Source organism: Euprymna scolopes, chromosome 7, assembly GCF_053919585.1.
Source record: "Euprymna scolopes isolate OS-2025 chromosome 7, ASM5391958v1, whole genome shotgun sequence".
Lineage (NCBI taxonomy): Eukaryota > Metazoa > Mollusca > Cephalopoda > Sepiida > Sepiolidae > Euprymna > Euprymna scolopes.
This window is the reverse complement of record NC_136488.1, coordinates 98,465,376-98,480,952: the sequence shown is the minus strand read 5'-3', so window position 1 is coordinate 98,480,952 and position 15,577 is coordinate 98,465,376. Positions and strand designations below refer to the sequence as shown.

At 33.9% G+C, this 15,577-nt stretch overlaps 1 long non-coding RNA gene across 2 annotated transcripts in view; it reads right to left on the bottom strand.

The window, feature by feature from the left end:
• Positions 1-15,577, bottom strand: part of LOC145279857 (uncharacterized) — a 640,184-nt gene that overhangs the window by 164,000 nt on the left and 460,607 nt on the right. For both annotated transcript variants that reach the window (XR_013868470.1, XR_013868469.1), the window contains exon 3: positions 1,059-1,122. This is a non-coding gene — a long non-coding RNA (uncharacterized LOC145279857). The remainder of the gene's footprint in view (positions 1-1,058; positions 1,123-15,577) is intronic.

Sequence of the window (15,577 nt, the reverse complement as noted above, 5' to 3'; positions counted from 1 at the left end):
ACTTCCAATACTTTTGTCATCGAAATCGGCGAAATACATTGTAGTCTACATTGCACTGTAGAGAACCTACTGTTGTTTTTCTAAAATTATTTTTATATAATACTTTGAATTAAAGTTTAAAAAGGCAAAAGTCAAGTATCATAGTTCAATTGTGCTCTAACCAAAAAAATTCATTTCGAACACATTCCTGTCTTATCAAAGAACCTACTGGTGATTTTATACATCATATCCTTCCGCTCGTTCCATTATAAAACTTCTCAAATGCACTTGTGATGACAGTTTTTTTTTTTTCTTTTAATAAAATTTTTTGGATTATCAATTTTACTGATGCATTCTGATACAAAACCTACCTAAGAACATTCCCATACATATAAAATACATGTGTAAATTTTTTTAAAAATCGGTACAATTACTTCAGAGTTCACAGAGAACAAACTCGCACACACAACGTGCTTCTCATATATAAGAATAAATAATCTAATATAAAAGGCGATATGTCTGTCTATCTGTCTGTCTCCATATTTTCAAACTATTTCTTCCAAAATTAAAAGTCGCAGAGTGGCACTAGGGGCCTCAAATGATTGGATTTTTTATGGGTTGTTTTTTGTGGGTCTTTAGCCGATTAAAATAGTTTTTAAAGGGACAAAATTGAAAAATTTGTTATAGATTTTGTAAATTCATCTTAGCTTTGTTTTTTGTTTTTTTTTAATTTTTAATCAGTTCAGATGCGTGTCAATTTGAATGCTACAGTTTTGCTTTCGGTTTCGATTCTAGCTGATGGTACCCGAATGCATTTTTACCTTTGAAATCACGATTCTAGAATAATATATACGAAATATGGACAAATAAAAATATCATATTTTATTTTACGACCGGGCAAAGCCGGGCGCCCCCTGCTAGTAAAATGATAAAAACTGATGTTATTTGTGATGATTATGTTAATAGTGCCGCTTGTTTCTTTGTTTACCATTTCCCTGGTGCTTAATTCACACCAGGTTGCATCACTCACATCATATCATTGATTTAAACCGATTGGTACTAAAAGGAATCGAACCTACCGATGGATGATGCACTGAACTGTACAAAGCAGCTGGCAGCCGTGCTAAGGTGCTCGTTGATTCTCTGGAAAAAAATAAAAATAAAACGAAATTAAAATTAAAACACGTCTATCCGCTTTTCTTTTCTTTTAAATTTTTTTAGAAATAAGTAAAAATTTACTTTCATTTCAGCTGCTGAGCATCTCAAAAGAAAATCCAAAAAAAAGACGCTGAGAAATAAACCATCAGAAAATTTAAGGGAAACAATACAAAAACAATCTATTTCAGCTCAACTTGTTTATTCGTAAGATGTCTGTCTACAATGACCCTTTAGATTTACATGTTTTTTTTGTTGTTTTTTTTTTTTTTTCTTAGATATAAACCTACCTAAACACCTAATAAAACTAGTTTATACCCTTGCGGTAGAGATCTGGATTATACTTTAACTCTCAACGACCATTTCATGTGATTCTAGCTGAGGCAGGTGTAATTATTTATTATTACTAGGGGAGCCTGTGGAAATTCCACAGTTGTATATTGCTGCTGTACTTAAAAATATTTCCATTCTATGGATGTCCGGTGTGAACACATACCCCACGATATTATTGTACTACCTTTATTCAAAGGGAAATATCATTATGTACTTTTGTTAATTTAGTTTTATAAACTTTAGAAAGTTTGTAAGATTTCCATTCTATGAATGTCCGCCACCAATGCAAATCCCAAGATATTAATCTACCATCTTTCGACAGAACAGTTACTACACTTTGATACTAGCTAAGAAAATGTATATTAGTCTGAGTTTCGATCTAATAACAACATGAGATGATTTTTTTTTTCGCTGACAGGGTTATTTTATCTTATAAAACAAGGGACATAGCGTGAATACATTTGTTCAAACATGAAATCGCCTTGTGTCATTATGATTTTTCTTTTTAAATTTGCAGTTAGAAACCCGGTGAGCCATATTAGCAGTTACGTTCAAAGTAATATGAAAAATATTTTATTTTATGTTAGTAATAAAGCCAGAAGAAATAAGGAAAAATTAGTTTGCAGCCGTTCCTTGAGCCATGTTGGTGCAGTAGCTGAGTATGCCAATGTACATATTTACCTAGCTTTACCACTGGAGAGATCTAGTACGAAGAAGAAAAATATTTAGTCTTCAATTATATTCTAACAATCAAGCGCGCCGACTCCGGCCAGAAAATAAAATCATATTTTGTTTGAAATTTGTCAGGAACTTTTTGTTTTTTGAAAGGAAGACTAAATAATGACCAACTATCATGCAGAGAGAACCATAAATTTATTGAGTTGAACACTGCTTCGTTGGTTAATTATAGCAGACTATTTTCATCCCGAAATTGTAATTGGATCATGTGTGTGTGTGTGTGTGTGTGTGTGTGTGTGTGTGTGTGTGTGTGTGTGTGTGTATGAGAGAGAGAGAGAGAGAGCATTAATAAATTCACAACTCTTTTTTGCAATCCCAGCAAATTTGGTACAAATAAATCTCAGTTTATACCCGACTTGCCCACCAAGGTTTGATCATAAATGTCCAACAGTTTTTTGTTGTATGGTTGTTTAATAATGCACACTTCCTCTTCTAGCTATCATTTGGGCTCTGATGGATTTCTTCGACCCAGGAATAATCTGGGAATTTTATTAATTGACATTATCTTTGAGATAACAATCTATATAAAAGGTTTAAAGTCCAGTGAGTGTGAAGTTCATTCAGAATAACAATTCATATCGAGGAGACGATCTCCAAAATGCCCCACCATACCATTGAACAGCGACAACTGTTGAATATTCAGGGTTGAAACTTAATTGGCAAGCAAGACATAGACTAACGTTTATTTATACCAAATATGGTCGGATTGCAGGCAGCATTTTAAATTTCAGTAACGTTTATATGGGTGGCATTTTGGGGGAGTTTCTCTGTGGTTTTGTTAGATTGAAAGCAATGGTATAATAGATGGATACAGGGAAAAAGAAAGAGAAACAGAAAGATGGAAGGAAAAAAAGAGAAAAAAGGAAAGGTATGCAAGTTATTCACGTCTTTTTGTAGCTAGTCTATGATCCCGCATGAGATCAAACTCTACATAATTGAACAATGTTCTTCTACTTGCTGCATGAATTGCTAAATTTCTCAAAAAAAAAAAAGAAGAAATAAAAATAAATAAATAAAATTTAAAAAAAATGGCGATATTGAATTAGCCTACCTAGGCGCCATTATCCCGAATTTACAACAGCAAGTCGCCATCGATCGACTGCCTCTCCCGCACTAAACGGTCATGATTAAAACAGAAGTCACATAAAATCTTTTTCAGGTAAAATTTCATAATTAAAATTCATTAAAATTTGCGGAAATAATTTTTTTAATGAAAAATTAAATATCAAATAAAATAGAATTTTTACTTGATTACTCAAAAACCATCAAATAATTCACATAAAAAATTGATTTATTTTAATTTTACTACTTTTTTTTAGTATGCAATCATTTATATTGGTTTGAAACAATCTAAATTAAACTTATAACGTTGTTTATGACCATTTGGCGCAAGAGAAACACTCCAAAAATGGTGGTCCACAGCAACAAATTTGGAATAGCGGCATCTAGGTAAGATAATCGAATGTTGCCAAACAAATTTATATTTGACATGTAAACAACAAATTTAATTATTTCAATAAGTATTTAAAGTTAACTTCAGAAAATGCCAAGTCTATTTTACACTATAGCACATGGAAGTCATTTTAAAAATTGTTTTTACATAAAATAATAAAAGAGTTTGAAAGTGCTAAAAATATAAGGATACTTGTTGTCACTCAGATTCTAGAGCAATCACTGATGATGCCCTGTATGAAAAGGGCTATTGAATGAATAAAACAAAATGCTATTAATAGTACTAATAATGTTACTGCTACTCCTAATAATAAGTATAAGAAGAAGAAAAAAAGGTAGCGTCTATTTTACATGCTCGTAGTTGCTTTTAGAGCGATTTCCAAACTAACCTCTGCCCATGCTTTTCTTGACCTTCCCCTCTGAACTTAACCTGCTATCTCAACTGCTCTACATTTACTAACAAAAGAACTCTTATCCATTTTTCCAAAATTTCAATACCATAAAATCTCTCGCTCTACACATATTCTGCCAGATTTCATCTTCCTCTAAGATGACCAAATCTAAGTTTATCTCTAAGACTTATATTATACATCCATCATATACGGTATAATCACATGGACATGCTGGTTCACGTTAGATCACAGAAGTTAAGCAATGTTGAATCTGGTTAATACTAAAATGGGTGACCATTTGGGAATTCCAGATGCTGCATGTGCTTGGAATTGTTACCAGTCGCCCTGGACTTCCCCTTGCCACTGGATTCAAACAGTGCCAATTCAGGAAGGATGTGGTTGGAATTTGCGCAACCCTTGCCTCACAATTTCATGTGCAGCTACGCTTGCAGAGGGTATCTATTGCCTTTTGAGACCGAGTGGAGGCTTCCACACATCCATCATATCACTCTCATATCACATCTCTCCATACAATGCATGTTCTTAATCCTCATGAGCCAGGTTTCACTTTTATAACCATCACACTATACACACATGCTCAATGTATTCTGCCCTTGGTAATGCCCTGCTGGTCACTAATAGCAAGACTTATTTGATTCACTCCTAACTCTTGCAATCACATTAGCATCTGCTCTCAGTGGGCTCCAATAGGATCACCAAGGTAACAAAACTAAACAATCTCAAAAACTTTGACATCTAAAAATAACTTGGACAACTGAATTCTCATCCATCACTTCATTTCGTGTGTGTTATTTACAAGTACAACGAAGAATTGAATTTCAACCGATTCCCCTTCCACAAACTTAGCAGAGGAACTTTTTTTTCTGAGAAACTTTCCACTGGCCATCACTTTGTTCTTGCTTTACGCTTGGGCCTTTATTTTTCTAAAATATTCCTGAAAGTCGTTAAAAAGTACACATTTCATTGTTTCATCGGCATACAGAATCTCTTCCAGACGACTCATATAAAACTCAAACAATATAGTTAAGACAAAAATAGAATGCAAGGGACTCAGTACAGAACTGTAATGTACTCCTACTTCAACAGTAAAGCTGTCACTATATGTGCTGTTAACTCTAACACGACTTTGAGCAATTTATATATTACTTGAACAACCTTCAGCAACTATATTAATATGATAGCGTGTGCATTATTTTCTGTGTCAGGCTTACATCCGGGTTGTTTAATTGTTATGTACTTCCATTTTTTGTAATAAATAATTTTACCAAGAATTCTTCATAAGTTTTGGTTTTGGTTTCGATTATAGCTAATGGCACTCCAATAATCTATTTTTTTTTAATAATATTATCAAGAATTCTTTATAAGTCTTGGTCTCGGTTTCGATTATAGCTGAAGGAACTAAAGTTTATATTTATATATATATATAATTATTTACTATATTAATTATTAAATACATACAGAGACTAGTGTTTCATCCTTTCGTGAATCTTTAGTGCAGGGTGTCACGATTAACACCAGTCGATAGATTCAAACCTGGCGACAGAAGCCATCTATGTCTTCAATAGCAATTCTATATATATATATATATATAAGTGAACATGTCTGTGTGTGTCTGTGTACATTTCCCTACGCAATAACTTTCTCAATTTTTAGTCTCTGCGGTCTCTTTCAAATTACTCAGACAATTTCTGGTCTAAATATTTGAAATTTTACATAAAGGGTATTCAGAGATAGGGCAAGCGTTTTCATCAGTTTGGGTCGAAAATTTTTAGTTACCAATATATAAATGTATGTATGTTTGCATGTCTGCCTTAAACTTTCAGTAGAGGCGACGGATTTTACCAAGATCAGTATCGTTTTAAAGTTCGACCTTTCATTTGACAAATATCGAAAAAGTGGCTAAAAACATTAATATCTTCCCCTTCAACTAGGCACTTTTCTACAGGGGGGGGGTCACTTTTTTCGCCGATATTTTTGAAAGTTATCCTCTCCTTTAGATTGTCTAGCCTTGATTTAAAAAAAATGTCGCTTCCGGTTTGGCAGTGGTCGTAATAGCATAAACGTTAGGATTTACCCCGTTCTTTTCCTCCTTTGCAGTACGAGTTCGAGCTTACCTTCCTACTACCACTTTTTTTTTGCTCAACATACACATCCAAACAGCCGGGCAACGGCGGTCTGAAATGCTAGTAATATATATATATATATATATATATATATATATATATATATAAAAAGTTTAGGATTCAGTTTTGATTCAAGCTGATGAATCCAAGTCACGTAGATATAGTTTTTACTTTTGAAATCGCAACTTTATAATATATAAAAATCGATAGAACATTAACTCTATAATAATATATGCGAAATCTGCAAGAATTAAAATATCATATTTAAGCGTACTTAACGACTTGGCTACGCCGGGCATCCCTGTTAGCTTGGATATATACTTTTGCAGTTTTAACAAAATAGCTACAATAATATCAGTGTCTCCATTTGCACTGAATATCTACAGAATGCCAACATCAATATATTACGTATGAATGAGTCCCCTGTGGAATTTCCACAGTGCCCGCTAGTTTTTATATATTACGTGAACAACCTTCAGTAACTACTCATTTGACATAGTTTATACAAAGATACAAATAAAAACCAGCAGCTTCCGTAGATGGTCATCTTCGAATCGAATTTGAAAAAGCACTTATCTTTAAATTCATCAGATTCCAAAGAAAATCGGTCACATAAACAAGTAACCATTTTTTTTTTTTGTCCACAAAGGCAAGGCAGTAAGTACATTCACAGAAGCAATAACCGCATTCAGTAGAATAAATCAGAGAACTCCAAACATTAAAGCTAATCGCTTAACAGTTTTCTTCACGTTAAACTCTCGTCGCATGATTGAATTTAGTAATGAGTTACTCAACCGTGCTCATCAAATCCATCATCTCTTTCAAATCCGTCGAAATCGATAACACGGAATCCCATAATTCTTCCTTGGAAAATCTTCGTTTCCCTTTGAAAACTTGTTTACTTAGTATGCAGGATTAAAGATGTTTAATTTTACTTATCTTATTTGGAAGCTCTGAATAGTTTCCTGGATTTCTATTTTGGATCCATTACCTCCCAATTCCATGAAATAAAGAATAAAGAATAAATACCCCATAGATTTAGAATCATATAAATAATACAGATTTACAACTCGGCATAATATCCTGTGTTAATATTTTTTACCAACGTTTACTTTATGATAGATACTGACTGAAATACGCGTCTACAGAACCACATTATCCAAAAGATTGACTATGTTGAAGCTGATAGGTTCAGCCAAATCAAAAATAACTACTCAAAGACCGAGCAAGTGTTTTTGATCCAGAATGGGTGAATATTTATGGACACAGTAAACTTATAACTGATCATATGAAAGGCGCTTTCTTCTTACATCCACTAAAAACCTCTACGTTTGCACTAAAGCAATACTTTACAGTGCTATTATACTAAAGAAAAACTGCCATGGTTCGGTCATTTAAAGAGACTGCCTTCGAAAACACCTGCATGTCAAGCACTTCAAGCCTTCTTAAAATCTTCATAAAAAACTATTAGAATGATAAAAGATTACATGGGTCGACTAAGTAAGAAAAGACTTCAAATCACTATCGGACGTTCACTTTCAAGACGACATGAACAAAAATATTAGTTTCCTGGAAGTAATGTGTTCAAATAGAAATGACTGATGATTGTTAACCAAGTCAATGAGTATGCAATGATGATGACCAGGTCAACGAGTATGCAGCGATAATGATGAGGCGCACAATATTAAAAGATACGAAGAACATGAAGTGCAAAACTTGTTACCAAAATAACTAAATTCAACGGTAAATAACCTCAAAAGGTTGGTATGCAACAAAAGTAAGCAAACAAACCATATATTTATTGAGTACTGGTCGATATACCTGTCTATATCAGGTAACAAATTATAACCACAATATTAAAGAGTTACATTTCTTGTTGAATATAAGAAAAAAAACACCTAGTCGGATTAAATAAAACCTACTTTACATAGGTACACATAAACAATACAGTTCATGGAAGTTAGGTGGTCCAACAACAAAAACTGGACATCTGTTACTAACAACGTGACGTTAATTGTTAACGAATATGCAGAAAGGATGCTGATGCTGAAGAAAATTCCTCAACATAAAGGATATGACCCAAATGATCACTGATAACAGAAATATAATTGTCAGCTAAATATTCGTCAAACCGATTAAATGAATATCTCTTTTTGAAATATATTTATTTAAAATAGTAATGTTTTAATCGATGGGACAGCATTATTCGATGTTGGAACAATTCATTTTAAAATGAGTAAAGTCGGATTTTTTTATCTTAGCTACATTGGATTCATCAGACAATCATTTTATTTTAATGTGAAAAGCGATAACGTATGTATGAACATGAAATACCTTGCGTTCTTTAAATTTTTTTATTTTTTTTAATTTTAGATGAAGATTGATAATTCATATTATTTGGAATACTGTTCTCACCTGGAGTGCCATTTTCACAATGTTTCAGCCGATGTAAGCTATGACCTTCTTCAGGTATATCTTGTCGAATTTGAGAATCTTTCAATCAAACTCGGAAATTTGCTGTGAATTTCAAACAGAAAACCTTATTTAATCCACGGGGATAATATGATCTCCTTCCGTCAGCCATAACCTGGTAGAATCCTCAGTGCGGGCAATATCCAAATTACAATTGCAAATTACTTAGGACATCATGGATGATTGAACGAGAACATGCTACCCCAACGGATTAAATAAAGAGTTCCATTTGAAATTCCATGCAGATTTCAGAGTTCCAAAGTTTAACGAGATACACCTGAAGAAGGTTGGAGTTACATAGACCGAAACGTCATGAAAATAACACGCAAGATAAAAACGAGTCTGAATAATTCAAATAACATGAAATGCCCCAGTATATTATTATACAGATTTGTTTTGTGTAAGAATATTCTGTTAGTGAAGGTATAACGGTGATGCAGCAAAACTGGATGTGTCAAGAATGACAGCCAATGTCGGATTAATACAGTAGCGCATATTGCAATTGCCGCAGGCATTCCATTCAAGACTGGGTAAAGAATTGGTTAACTTCTCAGCAGTATTACTCAAAACTGACATTCCATGTATCATAGAGGCCACAAAAGACGCCTTGTAATTGCAATTCTATCATTCATCAAACAAATGTCAAATATGTAAATTATAATAAGCCATAACAGTGATCCGTGGAATTAGCGCATTCTGATCTGGATCTCGGGATTCCTCTAGATCAAATTGCAAGTATAATTAGGTTTTCACTGAAATCTGTATTTTCGGGGTGTTTGCAATAATCTATTATTGATGGCGATTTGGTATATATCTGTCTGAAATTGAAATTATACTATTGTAATCTTACGGGTACAAGTTTTTAGTGTTATGAAACAGATACTGTCAAGAATTGTAAATGTCAATTGAATTAAAGGAATAAATTATAAGATGGTTAACATCATGAATTTTGCAGTATAGTTTTTTTGTCATTTATTCACTATATATATATATATATATATATATATATATATATATATATATATATATAACAGGCTCCTTCAGTCTTGGACAGACTAAGGATACCCATGAAGGGTTGCCCGAGCATGACATTTTTGTGGCCGGAGGTGCACAATCTTCAACCACACCTCTCCTGAGATGACATTGTTAAATACCAGTGACAAGTAAAGTACAGGACGACTGGAAACAAATGCCGAGATAAACGGAGAGCACATACAGCACCTAAAATTCTCAAATGGTTACCCATCTGATACTAACCAGGCTCAACATTGCTTAACTTCAGTGATCTAACTAGAACCGGTGTGTCAACGCAATTATGCCGTGTATATATATATATATATATATATATATATATATATATATATATATATATATATAAATCTATGAAGTTGTGACATAATCAGAAATGCCAGGTTTAGATTTATTGGGTTTTGCAAAAAAAAAAAAAAAAAAAAAATGGTATGACGCTTATCGCGTTTTGCAATAAAATCGATTTTCAAAAGCAAAATAGATAAAATATAAAAATGGGTAAAAAAAAAAAAAATTATTAATGGTGTGTGGTAAAGTGTTGAAATGTAAACAGATTGATGGTGTTAATTATTTTCCGTGGTATTTTGAATTTATATTAATTTCGACATGACACCTAAGTTTGTAATATTGTTTTCACCTGAAATGCGTTGGTTTAAACAACACCAATCCATGCAAGTATTATTCGATCAAATATTTATCTACCACCTTCAAGCAAAATTTAATGTAGAAAACTAAAATATTTCATAAGTGAGTAGTGAAGAAAAAAAAAAGAACTCCAGAGCACTACTGAAAGCACTAAATTAATGAGACCCCTGGAGCACTACTAAAAGCAAGTTTCTATCCCACCTCCAGAAGAGAACATTTTCTATGTGATCAGTGAATAAAAAATTACACTGACGTCTACAGAGAGCTACTGAAAACACTAAAGGAGGCCTCTGAAGCATTAATAAAACAAAGTTTCTACTATCTGTTTTATTAGGTATTCAAACATAAAATATATCCTAAAATTATGACTTGGTGTCATGAATGCATGCAGCGAGGTGCATATTGCAGTGGGCGGGGGGGGGACCGGACAGGATAGGGTGTTGATGTCTGATTGGGACAAAACAGAAATGTCTATGGGATTTTGTCAGAAAGAGAAAAAACAAATAATAATTGTTTTTATCTCATTGTAGTTATATATATTAACATGAAAGGCTGTTTTTAAAACTTCTGTTGAGGGGTATGAAGAGATCCAGAGATTCTTGACTGATGAAGGCTGACAGCTTAGAATGGGGGTCAAGGAGAGAGGGTCACCGCCGGGCGTTGTTCGACCTGGGGTGACTAATCACTCCTAATCTGATAAGTAGAAACCTCAGGGCAAATGGGGGTTGAGGTTTGGGAGAGAAGTTCAAAATGGGAGGAATAGAAATTAGGGGAACAGAGAGAAAGAGAGGTGTTGAGTGGACAAGACAAAGGGTAAGCTCTAAGAGGAAGAGCGAAAGGGTGTTTGTAACCACTCTCTGAAGGAAAAAGGAATTCTAAAAAGAGAAGAGTCATAGCTAGCAAACTGAATGGCTGGGCTGGTCGAGCACTCCTGATTTGGGAGCCCTCAGGGCCTGATGTTATGATGTTAACTAGCCTGTGTTAATGGGAAATTTATGACTTTACTGGTCTGGTCTTACATCGTTTCACTGCTATAGTCAGTCACCGCAATTTAGACAGTAGCTGTTATGAAGTAATGAAATTAATAAATAGTTTGTTACTGTTATAAACCGGAGTTCTGTTTGTTTGTGGTGAGGACTCTTCATTTTGCAGCAAGCCACAAGGACCAGCGAAGTGATTGATGTACCCGGAGACTACCTACACAGGGTAGGAGACGATTCGATCGAGAGGCAAAACACAGTGGGTGAAGACGATCAACAGGTCAACTTGTGACAGGACAATGTACGATCAAAAGAACACCTGTAATATCGGGTGGAATCCGACGAGGTTAAGGACACCCGGTGTGGTTGGTGCGGTATCGGTAGCATTATAAAATAACATGACTAACAGACAAACATTGTGACAAGCAGACACAAAGTTTTAGTATAATATAGATTTTTTCACTCTATATTGGTATATATGTGTCTCTTACTCTCTATTCATCTGTATTTCTCTTCCTACTGTCACTATGCAACCCTCTCATTCTATGTCTTAAACATAAGAGATCTTAAATTTTCCAAACGAAAACTTTTAAATAACTTCTTTTCAAATACAAACTTTTAAATTCCTTAAAAAGGAAAAATGTTTACAATGAAATAAGGAACAGATTTTATATAGCTATCATTAACACATTCAGTACATAACGAGAAAAATCAAGATAAAAATTTAAAACATCCCAAAACAAGAGAAATTTAAGAGACGTGCAATAATATCCTTGCAAACCGAAAATGCTTTAGATAGACAGAATCAGTAGAAAACATTTTGTGTCCTGGCGCTTTATCGTTAATTTTTTACCTTTAACTATTAAAGTGACTTTATAATGTTTAAAAGGAATTATTTATGCCATTTGAATACATCTTAGTATTTATACTAGTTAAATATTGATGAGGATATTTCTAGTAATAGCCAGTATCTATTGTTGAGATATATGCTGGAAAACAGGAAACATTTCAGATAAGAGATTGGGAAGTCAACCCTACTGAGTCGTAAAAACTGAAAACTCATGAAGTGGGCAAACATGACTTCAATCATGATCAACAGAGAGGGTGATGAGTGCAGGAGCGTGAATCTTAGTAGAAGCTTAAATGAGACAAGACACCCTTTAAACATGGACTAACAACATGGCTAATAATTAAGCTATGCGCTTAAAGAATAATTATCTCTCTCCTTGTCTACCTAACTCCCGTTTGACAATTTAGCTACAGATCAAGCATCTGGAAATAAATAATTCATTTATTTAAGAAGAATTTGTATTCCAAAAGTTGAATAGAATCAAGAATAGACAAAGAAGCAATACGGGACATGACAAACTACATAACTTAATATTAACAAGCATCGAACGTGAACATTTGCATGAGATTGGCATTTTCAGCCAGAACATCTAGAGATTGTTGCTTATGAGATTACATTATACCATTTGATTTTTTATTGCTTATTTTCTCTTTAAAGGGCATTTATCCTATATATATTTGGATAACCGTGTTGATTATTTAATTTCTTTTTATGTCCGTAGTGCAATGTTACATTCGAGTAAAGGTTAGGTTCCCACTAATTCAATCTGTCTGTGAATACAAAAAAAATCATGCAAGACTGTGGCTAAGTAGATTTGTGTTGTGAATCTTAACGACAAAATTAGTTTTGATGCCCTTTTAAGTATTTATTTCTCTCCCATTGCTGGAAATATGACACAAGGATCAGAAAATTGGGATTGAAAAGTTATCGCCCCCGAGAAAGAGTACTCGGACCAATAAAAAGTGCTTCAGCATCCCTGTCGGCATTCTCTGGTAGGGGTGCTGCAAGCGATTAGCAGTAAACTAAACCCTTCTCAAAGAGAAAAGGTGACGCATAGGAGAGTATGCCCTGCTATTAAAGCTAAGAGCTGCTCACATTGGAGCCAGTTCTCTATTGCAATCTCTTGTGATGATATGGACATGTTGAGCAAAGCATACCAAATTGTCTTGACAAAGTCAATCATAAAAAGTGACCTAACCCAAGATACTCGGGGATAATGTCTAGTAGGCATTCGGGTTCAAGCAGTAAGTTGTTATTGATACAAAGGAAACAGAATTTCCGTTATTTTCTATTTAAAGTCTCGACTCGGCGGGCAATCCAACATCACATATTGTCACGTAATAAAACATTATGGTCTGCCGCAATCAGAAAATATTAACCCAATAACATCAAAATTATACACAAAAAAAAAAAAAAAATTGCCTAGTGCATTTAAAAATCATAGAAGCACTACATCTAAGCAAGAAATGGCTTAACATTAATAATAGGTTTTAACATCAGTACCTCTGTATTAAATGCCTTCCATAATTAAATTTCAATTATGATGATTGCAACGTCTTGTCAGACGAGTGCCACTCCCTCAGACACTTAAAGTCCATGAGCCCAAAAATGACTACTATCGCCACAGGACCATTTTAATAGACAAATGCCTAAGGGAGTATCTATACACAGATGATGTTATAGAGTCTTAGCTTTGTACGACAGCTAAGTCTCTCTCTCTGTTCAAAATGTTGATATCCAGCAACAAGCAAGAGCAAGATATCCAGCAACAAGTTAAACTGCAGACCAGCTTAATGCGGGCACTAGTCTCCCGCTTTATGGTTTTTTAAATCAGAGATTTGCTTCTGCTAGACAGGTTGCCTTCACCACGGCTTACGGAAGCCCTCTCCACCCCAACACATACAAACACACACGGTGCTAGTTGGCCGTTGACTCGAAAAAGGGTTCATTCGCCCTTTGGCATGCATGCATACATACACACACGCAACTACATACAAAGAATGAAATAAAAAATAAACGAATACCTATAAACATCAAATTGATGAAAACAAAAAATACACAAATAGATAAATAAACAACAGATTAGAGTACATCTTGCCACCGACTAAAAATAAAAAAATACCTAAAACGGCAGCAGCATAGTAAAAGGAAAATAAACTCTTGAAGACTATCACAGAGAAAGCTCCTGAGATAACCGATAAAAAAATTCTCGGATCTAATCTACACGAATTAATATTGGAGACCAGGTAACTTGCTCATCGTGTCAAGACAGTTATTAAAAATACGAAAATAAAAAGAAAATGTTATTGCCTTTTAATCAAAAATGTATTCTTAACTCTATAATAAAGACAAATTTGCATTTATTTTTAAATAAACCAATAAATATATTTATCTACATAATGAAAGCGAACATAAGTGTGTCCGTCTCGCTTCAATGCAACTTTTTTATGAACAAGGAATAATAATAACTGATAGCAATAAATAAAGGAAAGAGTAATAACGTATAACGGTGTTTCTATATTATAATAAAAACGAAAAAAAAAAAATGAATTTCAGGTAAAACAGATGGTACCTACGTAATTATCATGTCGCAAATAGTAACATATCCAACAATTTCGGAAAACTATGAAGTAGAAAAATAATCTATAAAATAAATCTCACCTGTCTGTTTAAATGTATGTATATATGTATGTATGTTTCTATGTCTGCCTAAAACTTTCAACAGAGGCAACGGATTTTCACGAGATTGGTATCGTTTTGAAGCTCGACTCTTCGGACGACAAATATCGAAAAATTAGCTAAAAGCATTAATTCCTTCACCCTCAACTGGGCACTTTACAACAGGGAGACGTCGCTTTTCTCGAGGTTTTCGAAAGTCATCCCCTCTTTTCGATTGAGTAGCCTTAATTTAAATATTCATCACTTCCGGTTTGGTGATAGACGCAACAGCAAAGACGTCACTTTTTTTTTTTTTTCCACATTCTTTTCCTCCTTCGCGGTATGGGTTCGAGCCCGCCTGCCTGCTACTACTTTTTTTTTTTTTTGCTCAACCCACAGCTCCACACCCGAGCAATGCCGGGCACCCAGGCTAGTTATTCATAAAAACAGTTGTAAAATCTAGCAACCGATTGACTTGGAGAATTAACAAGGGAGGAAATTAAGTTTTCAATTTCTTACAAATTCAATCAGTTAAAAAGTTATCTAAAAAAAATTCACAAATTATGTATACATATTATGTTTATTTTTGTTTTCTGAATAAATTCTGTCAGCTACATATTGAGTTTCAACTGAGTTACTTCCCCCTTTCTTCAAGTAACGTGGCCCTTTATACCCTTATCAGAACTGTTTTTCATGAATAATTATTTTTCTACCTCATGGTTTTTCATAATTTTGGAATATGTTAATATT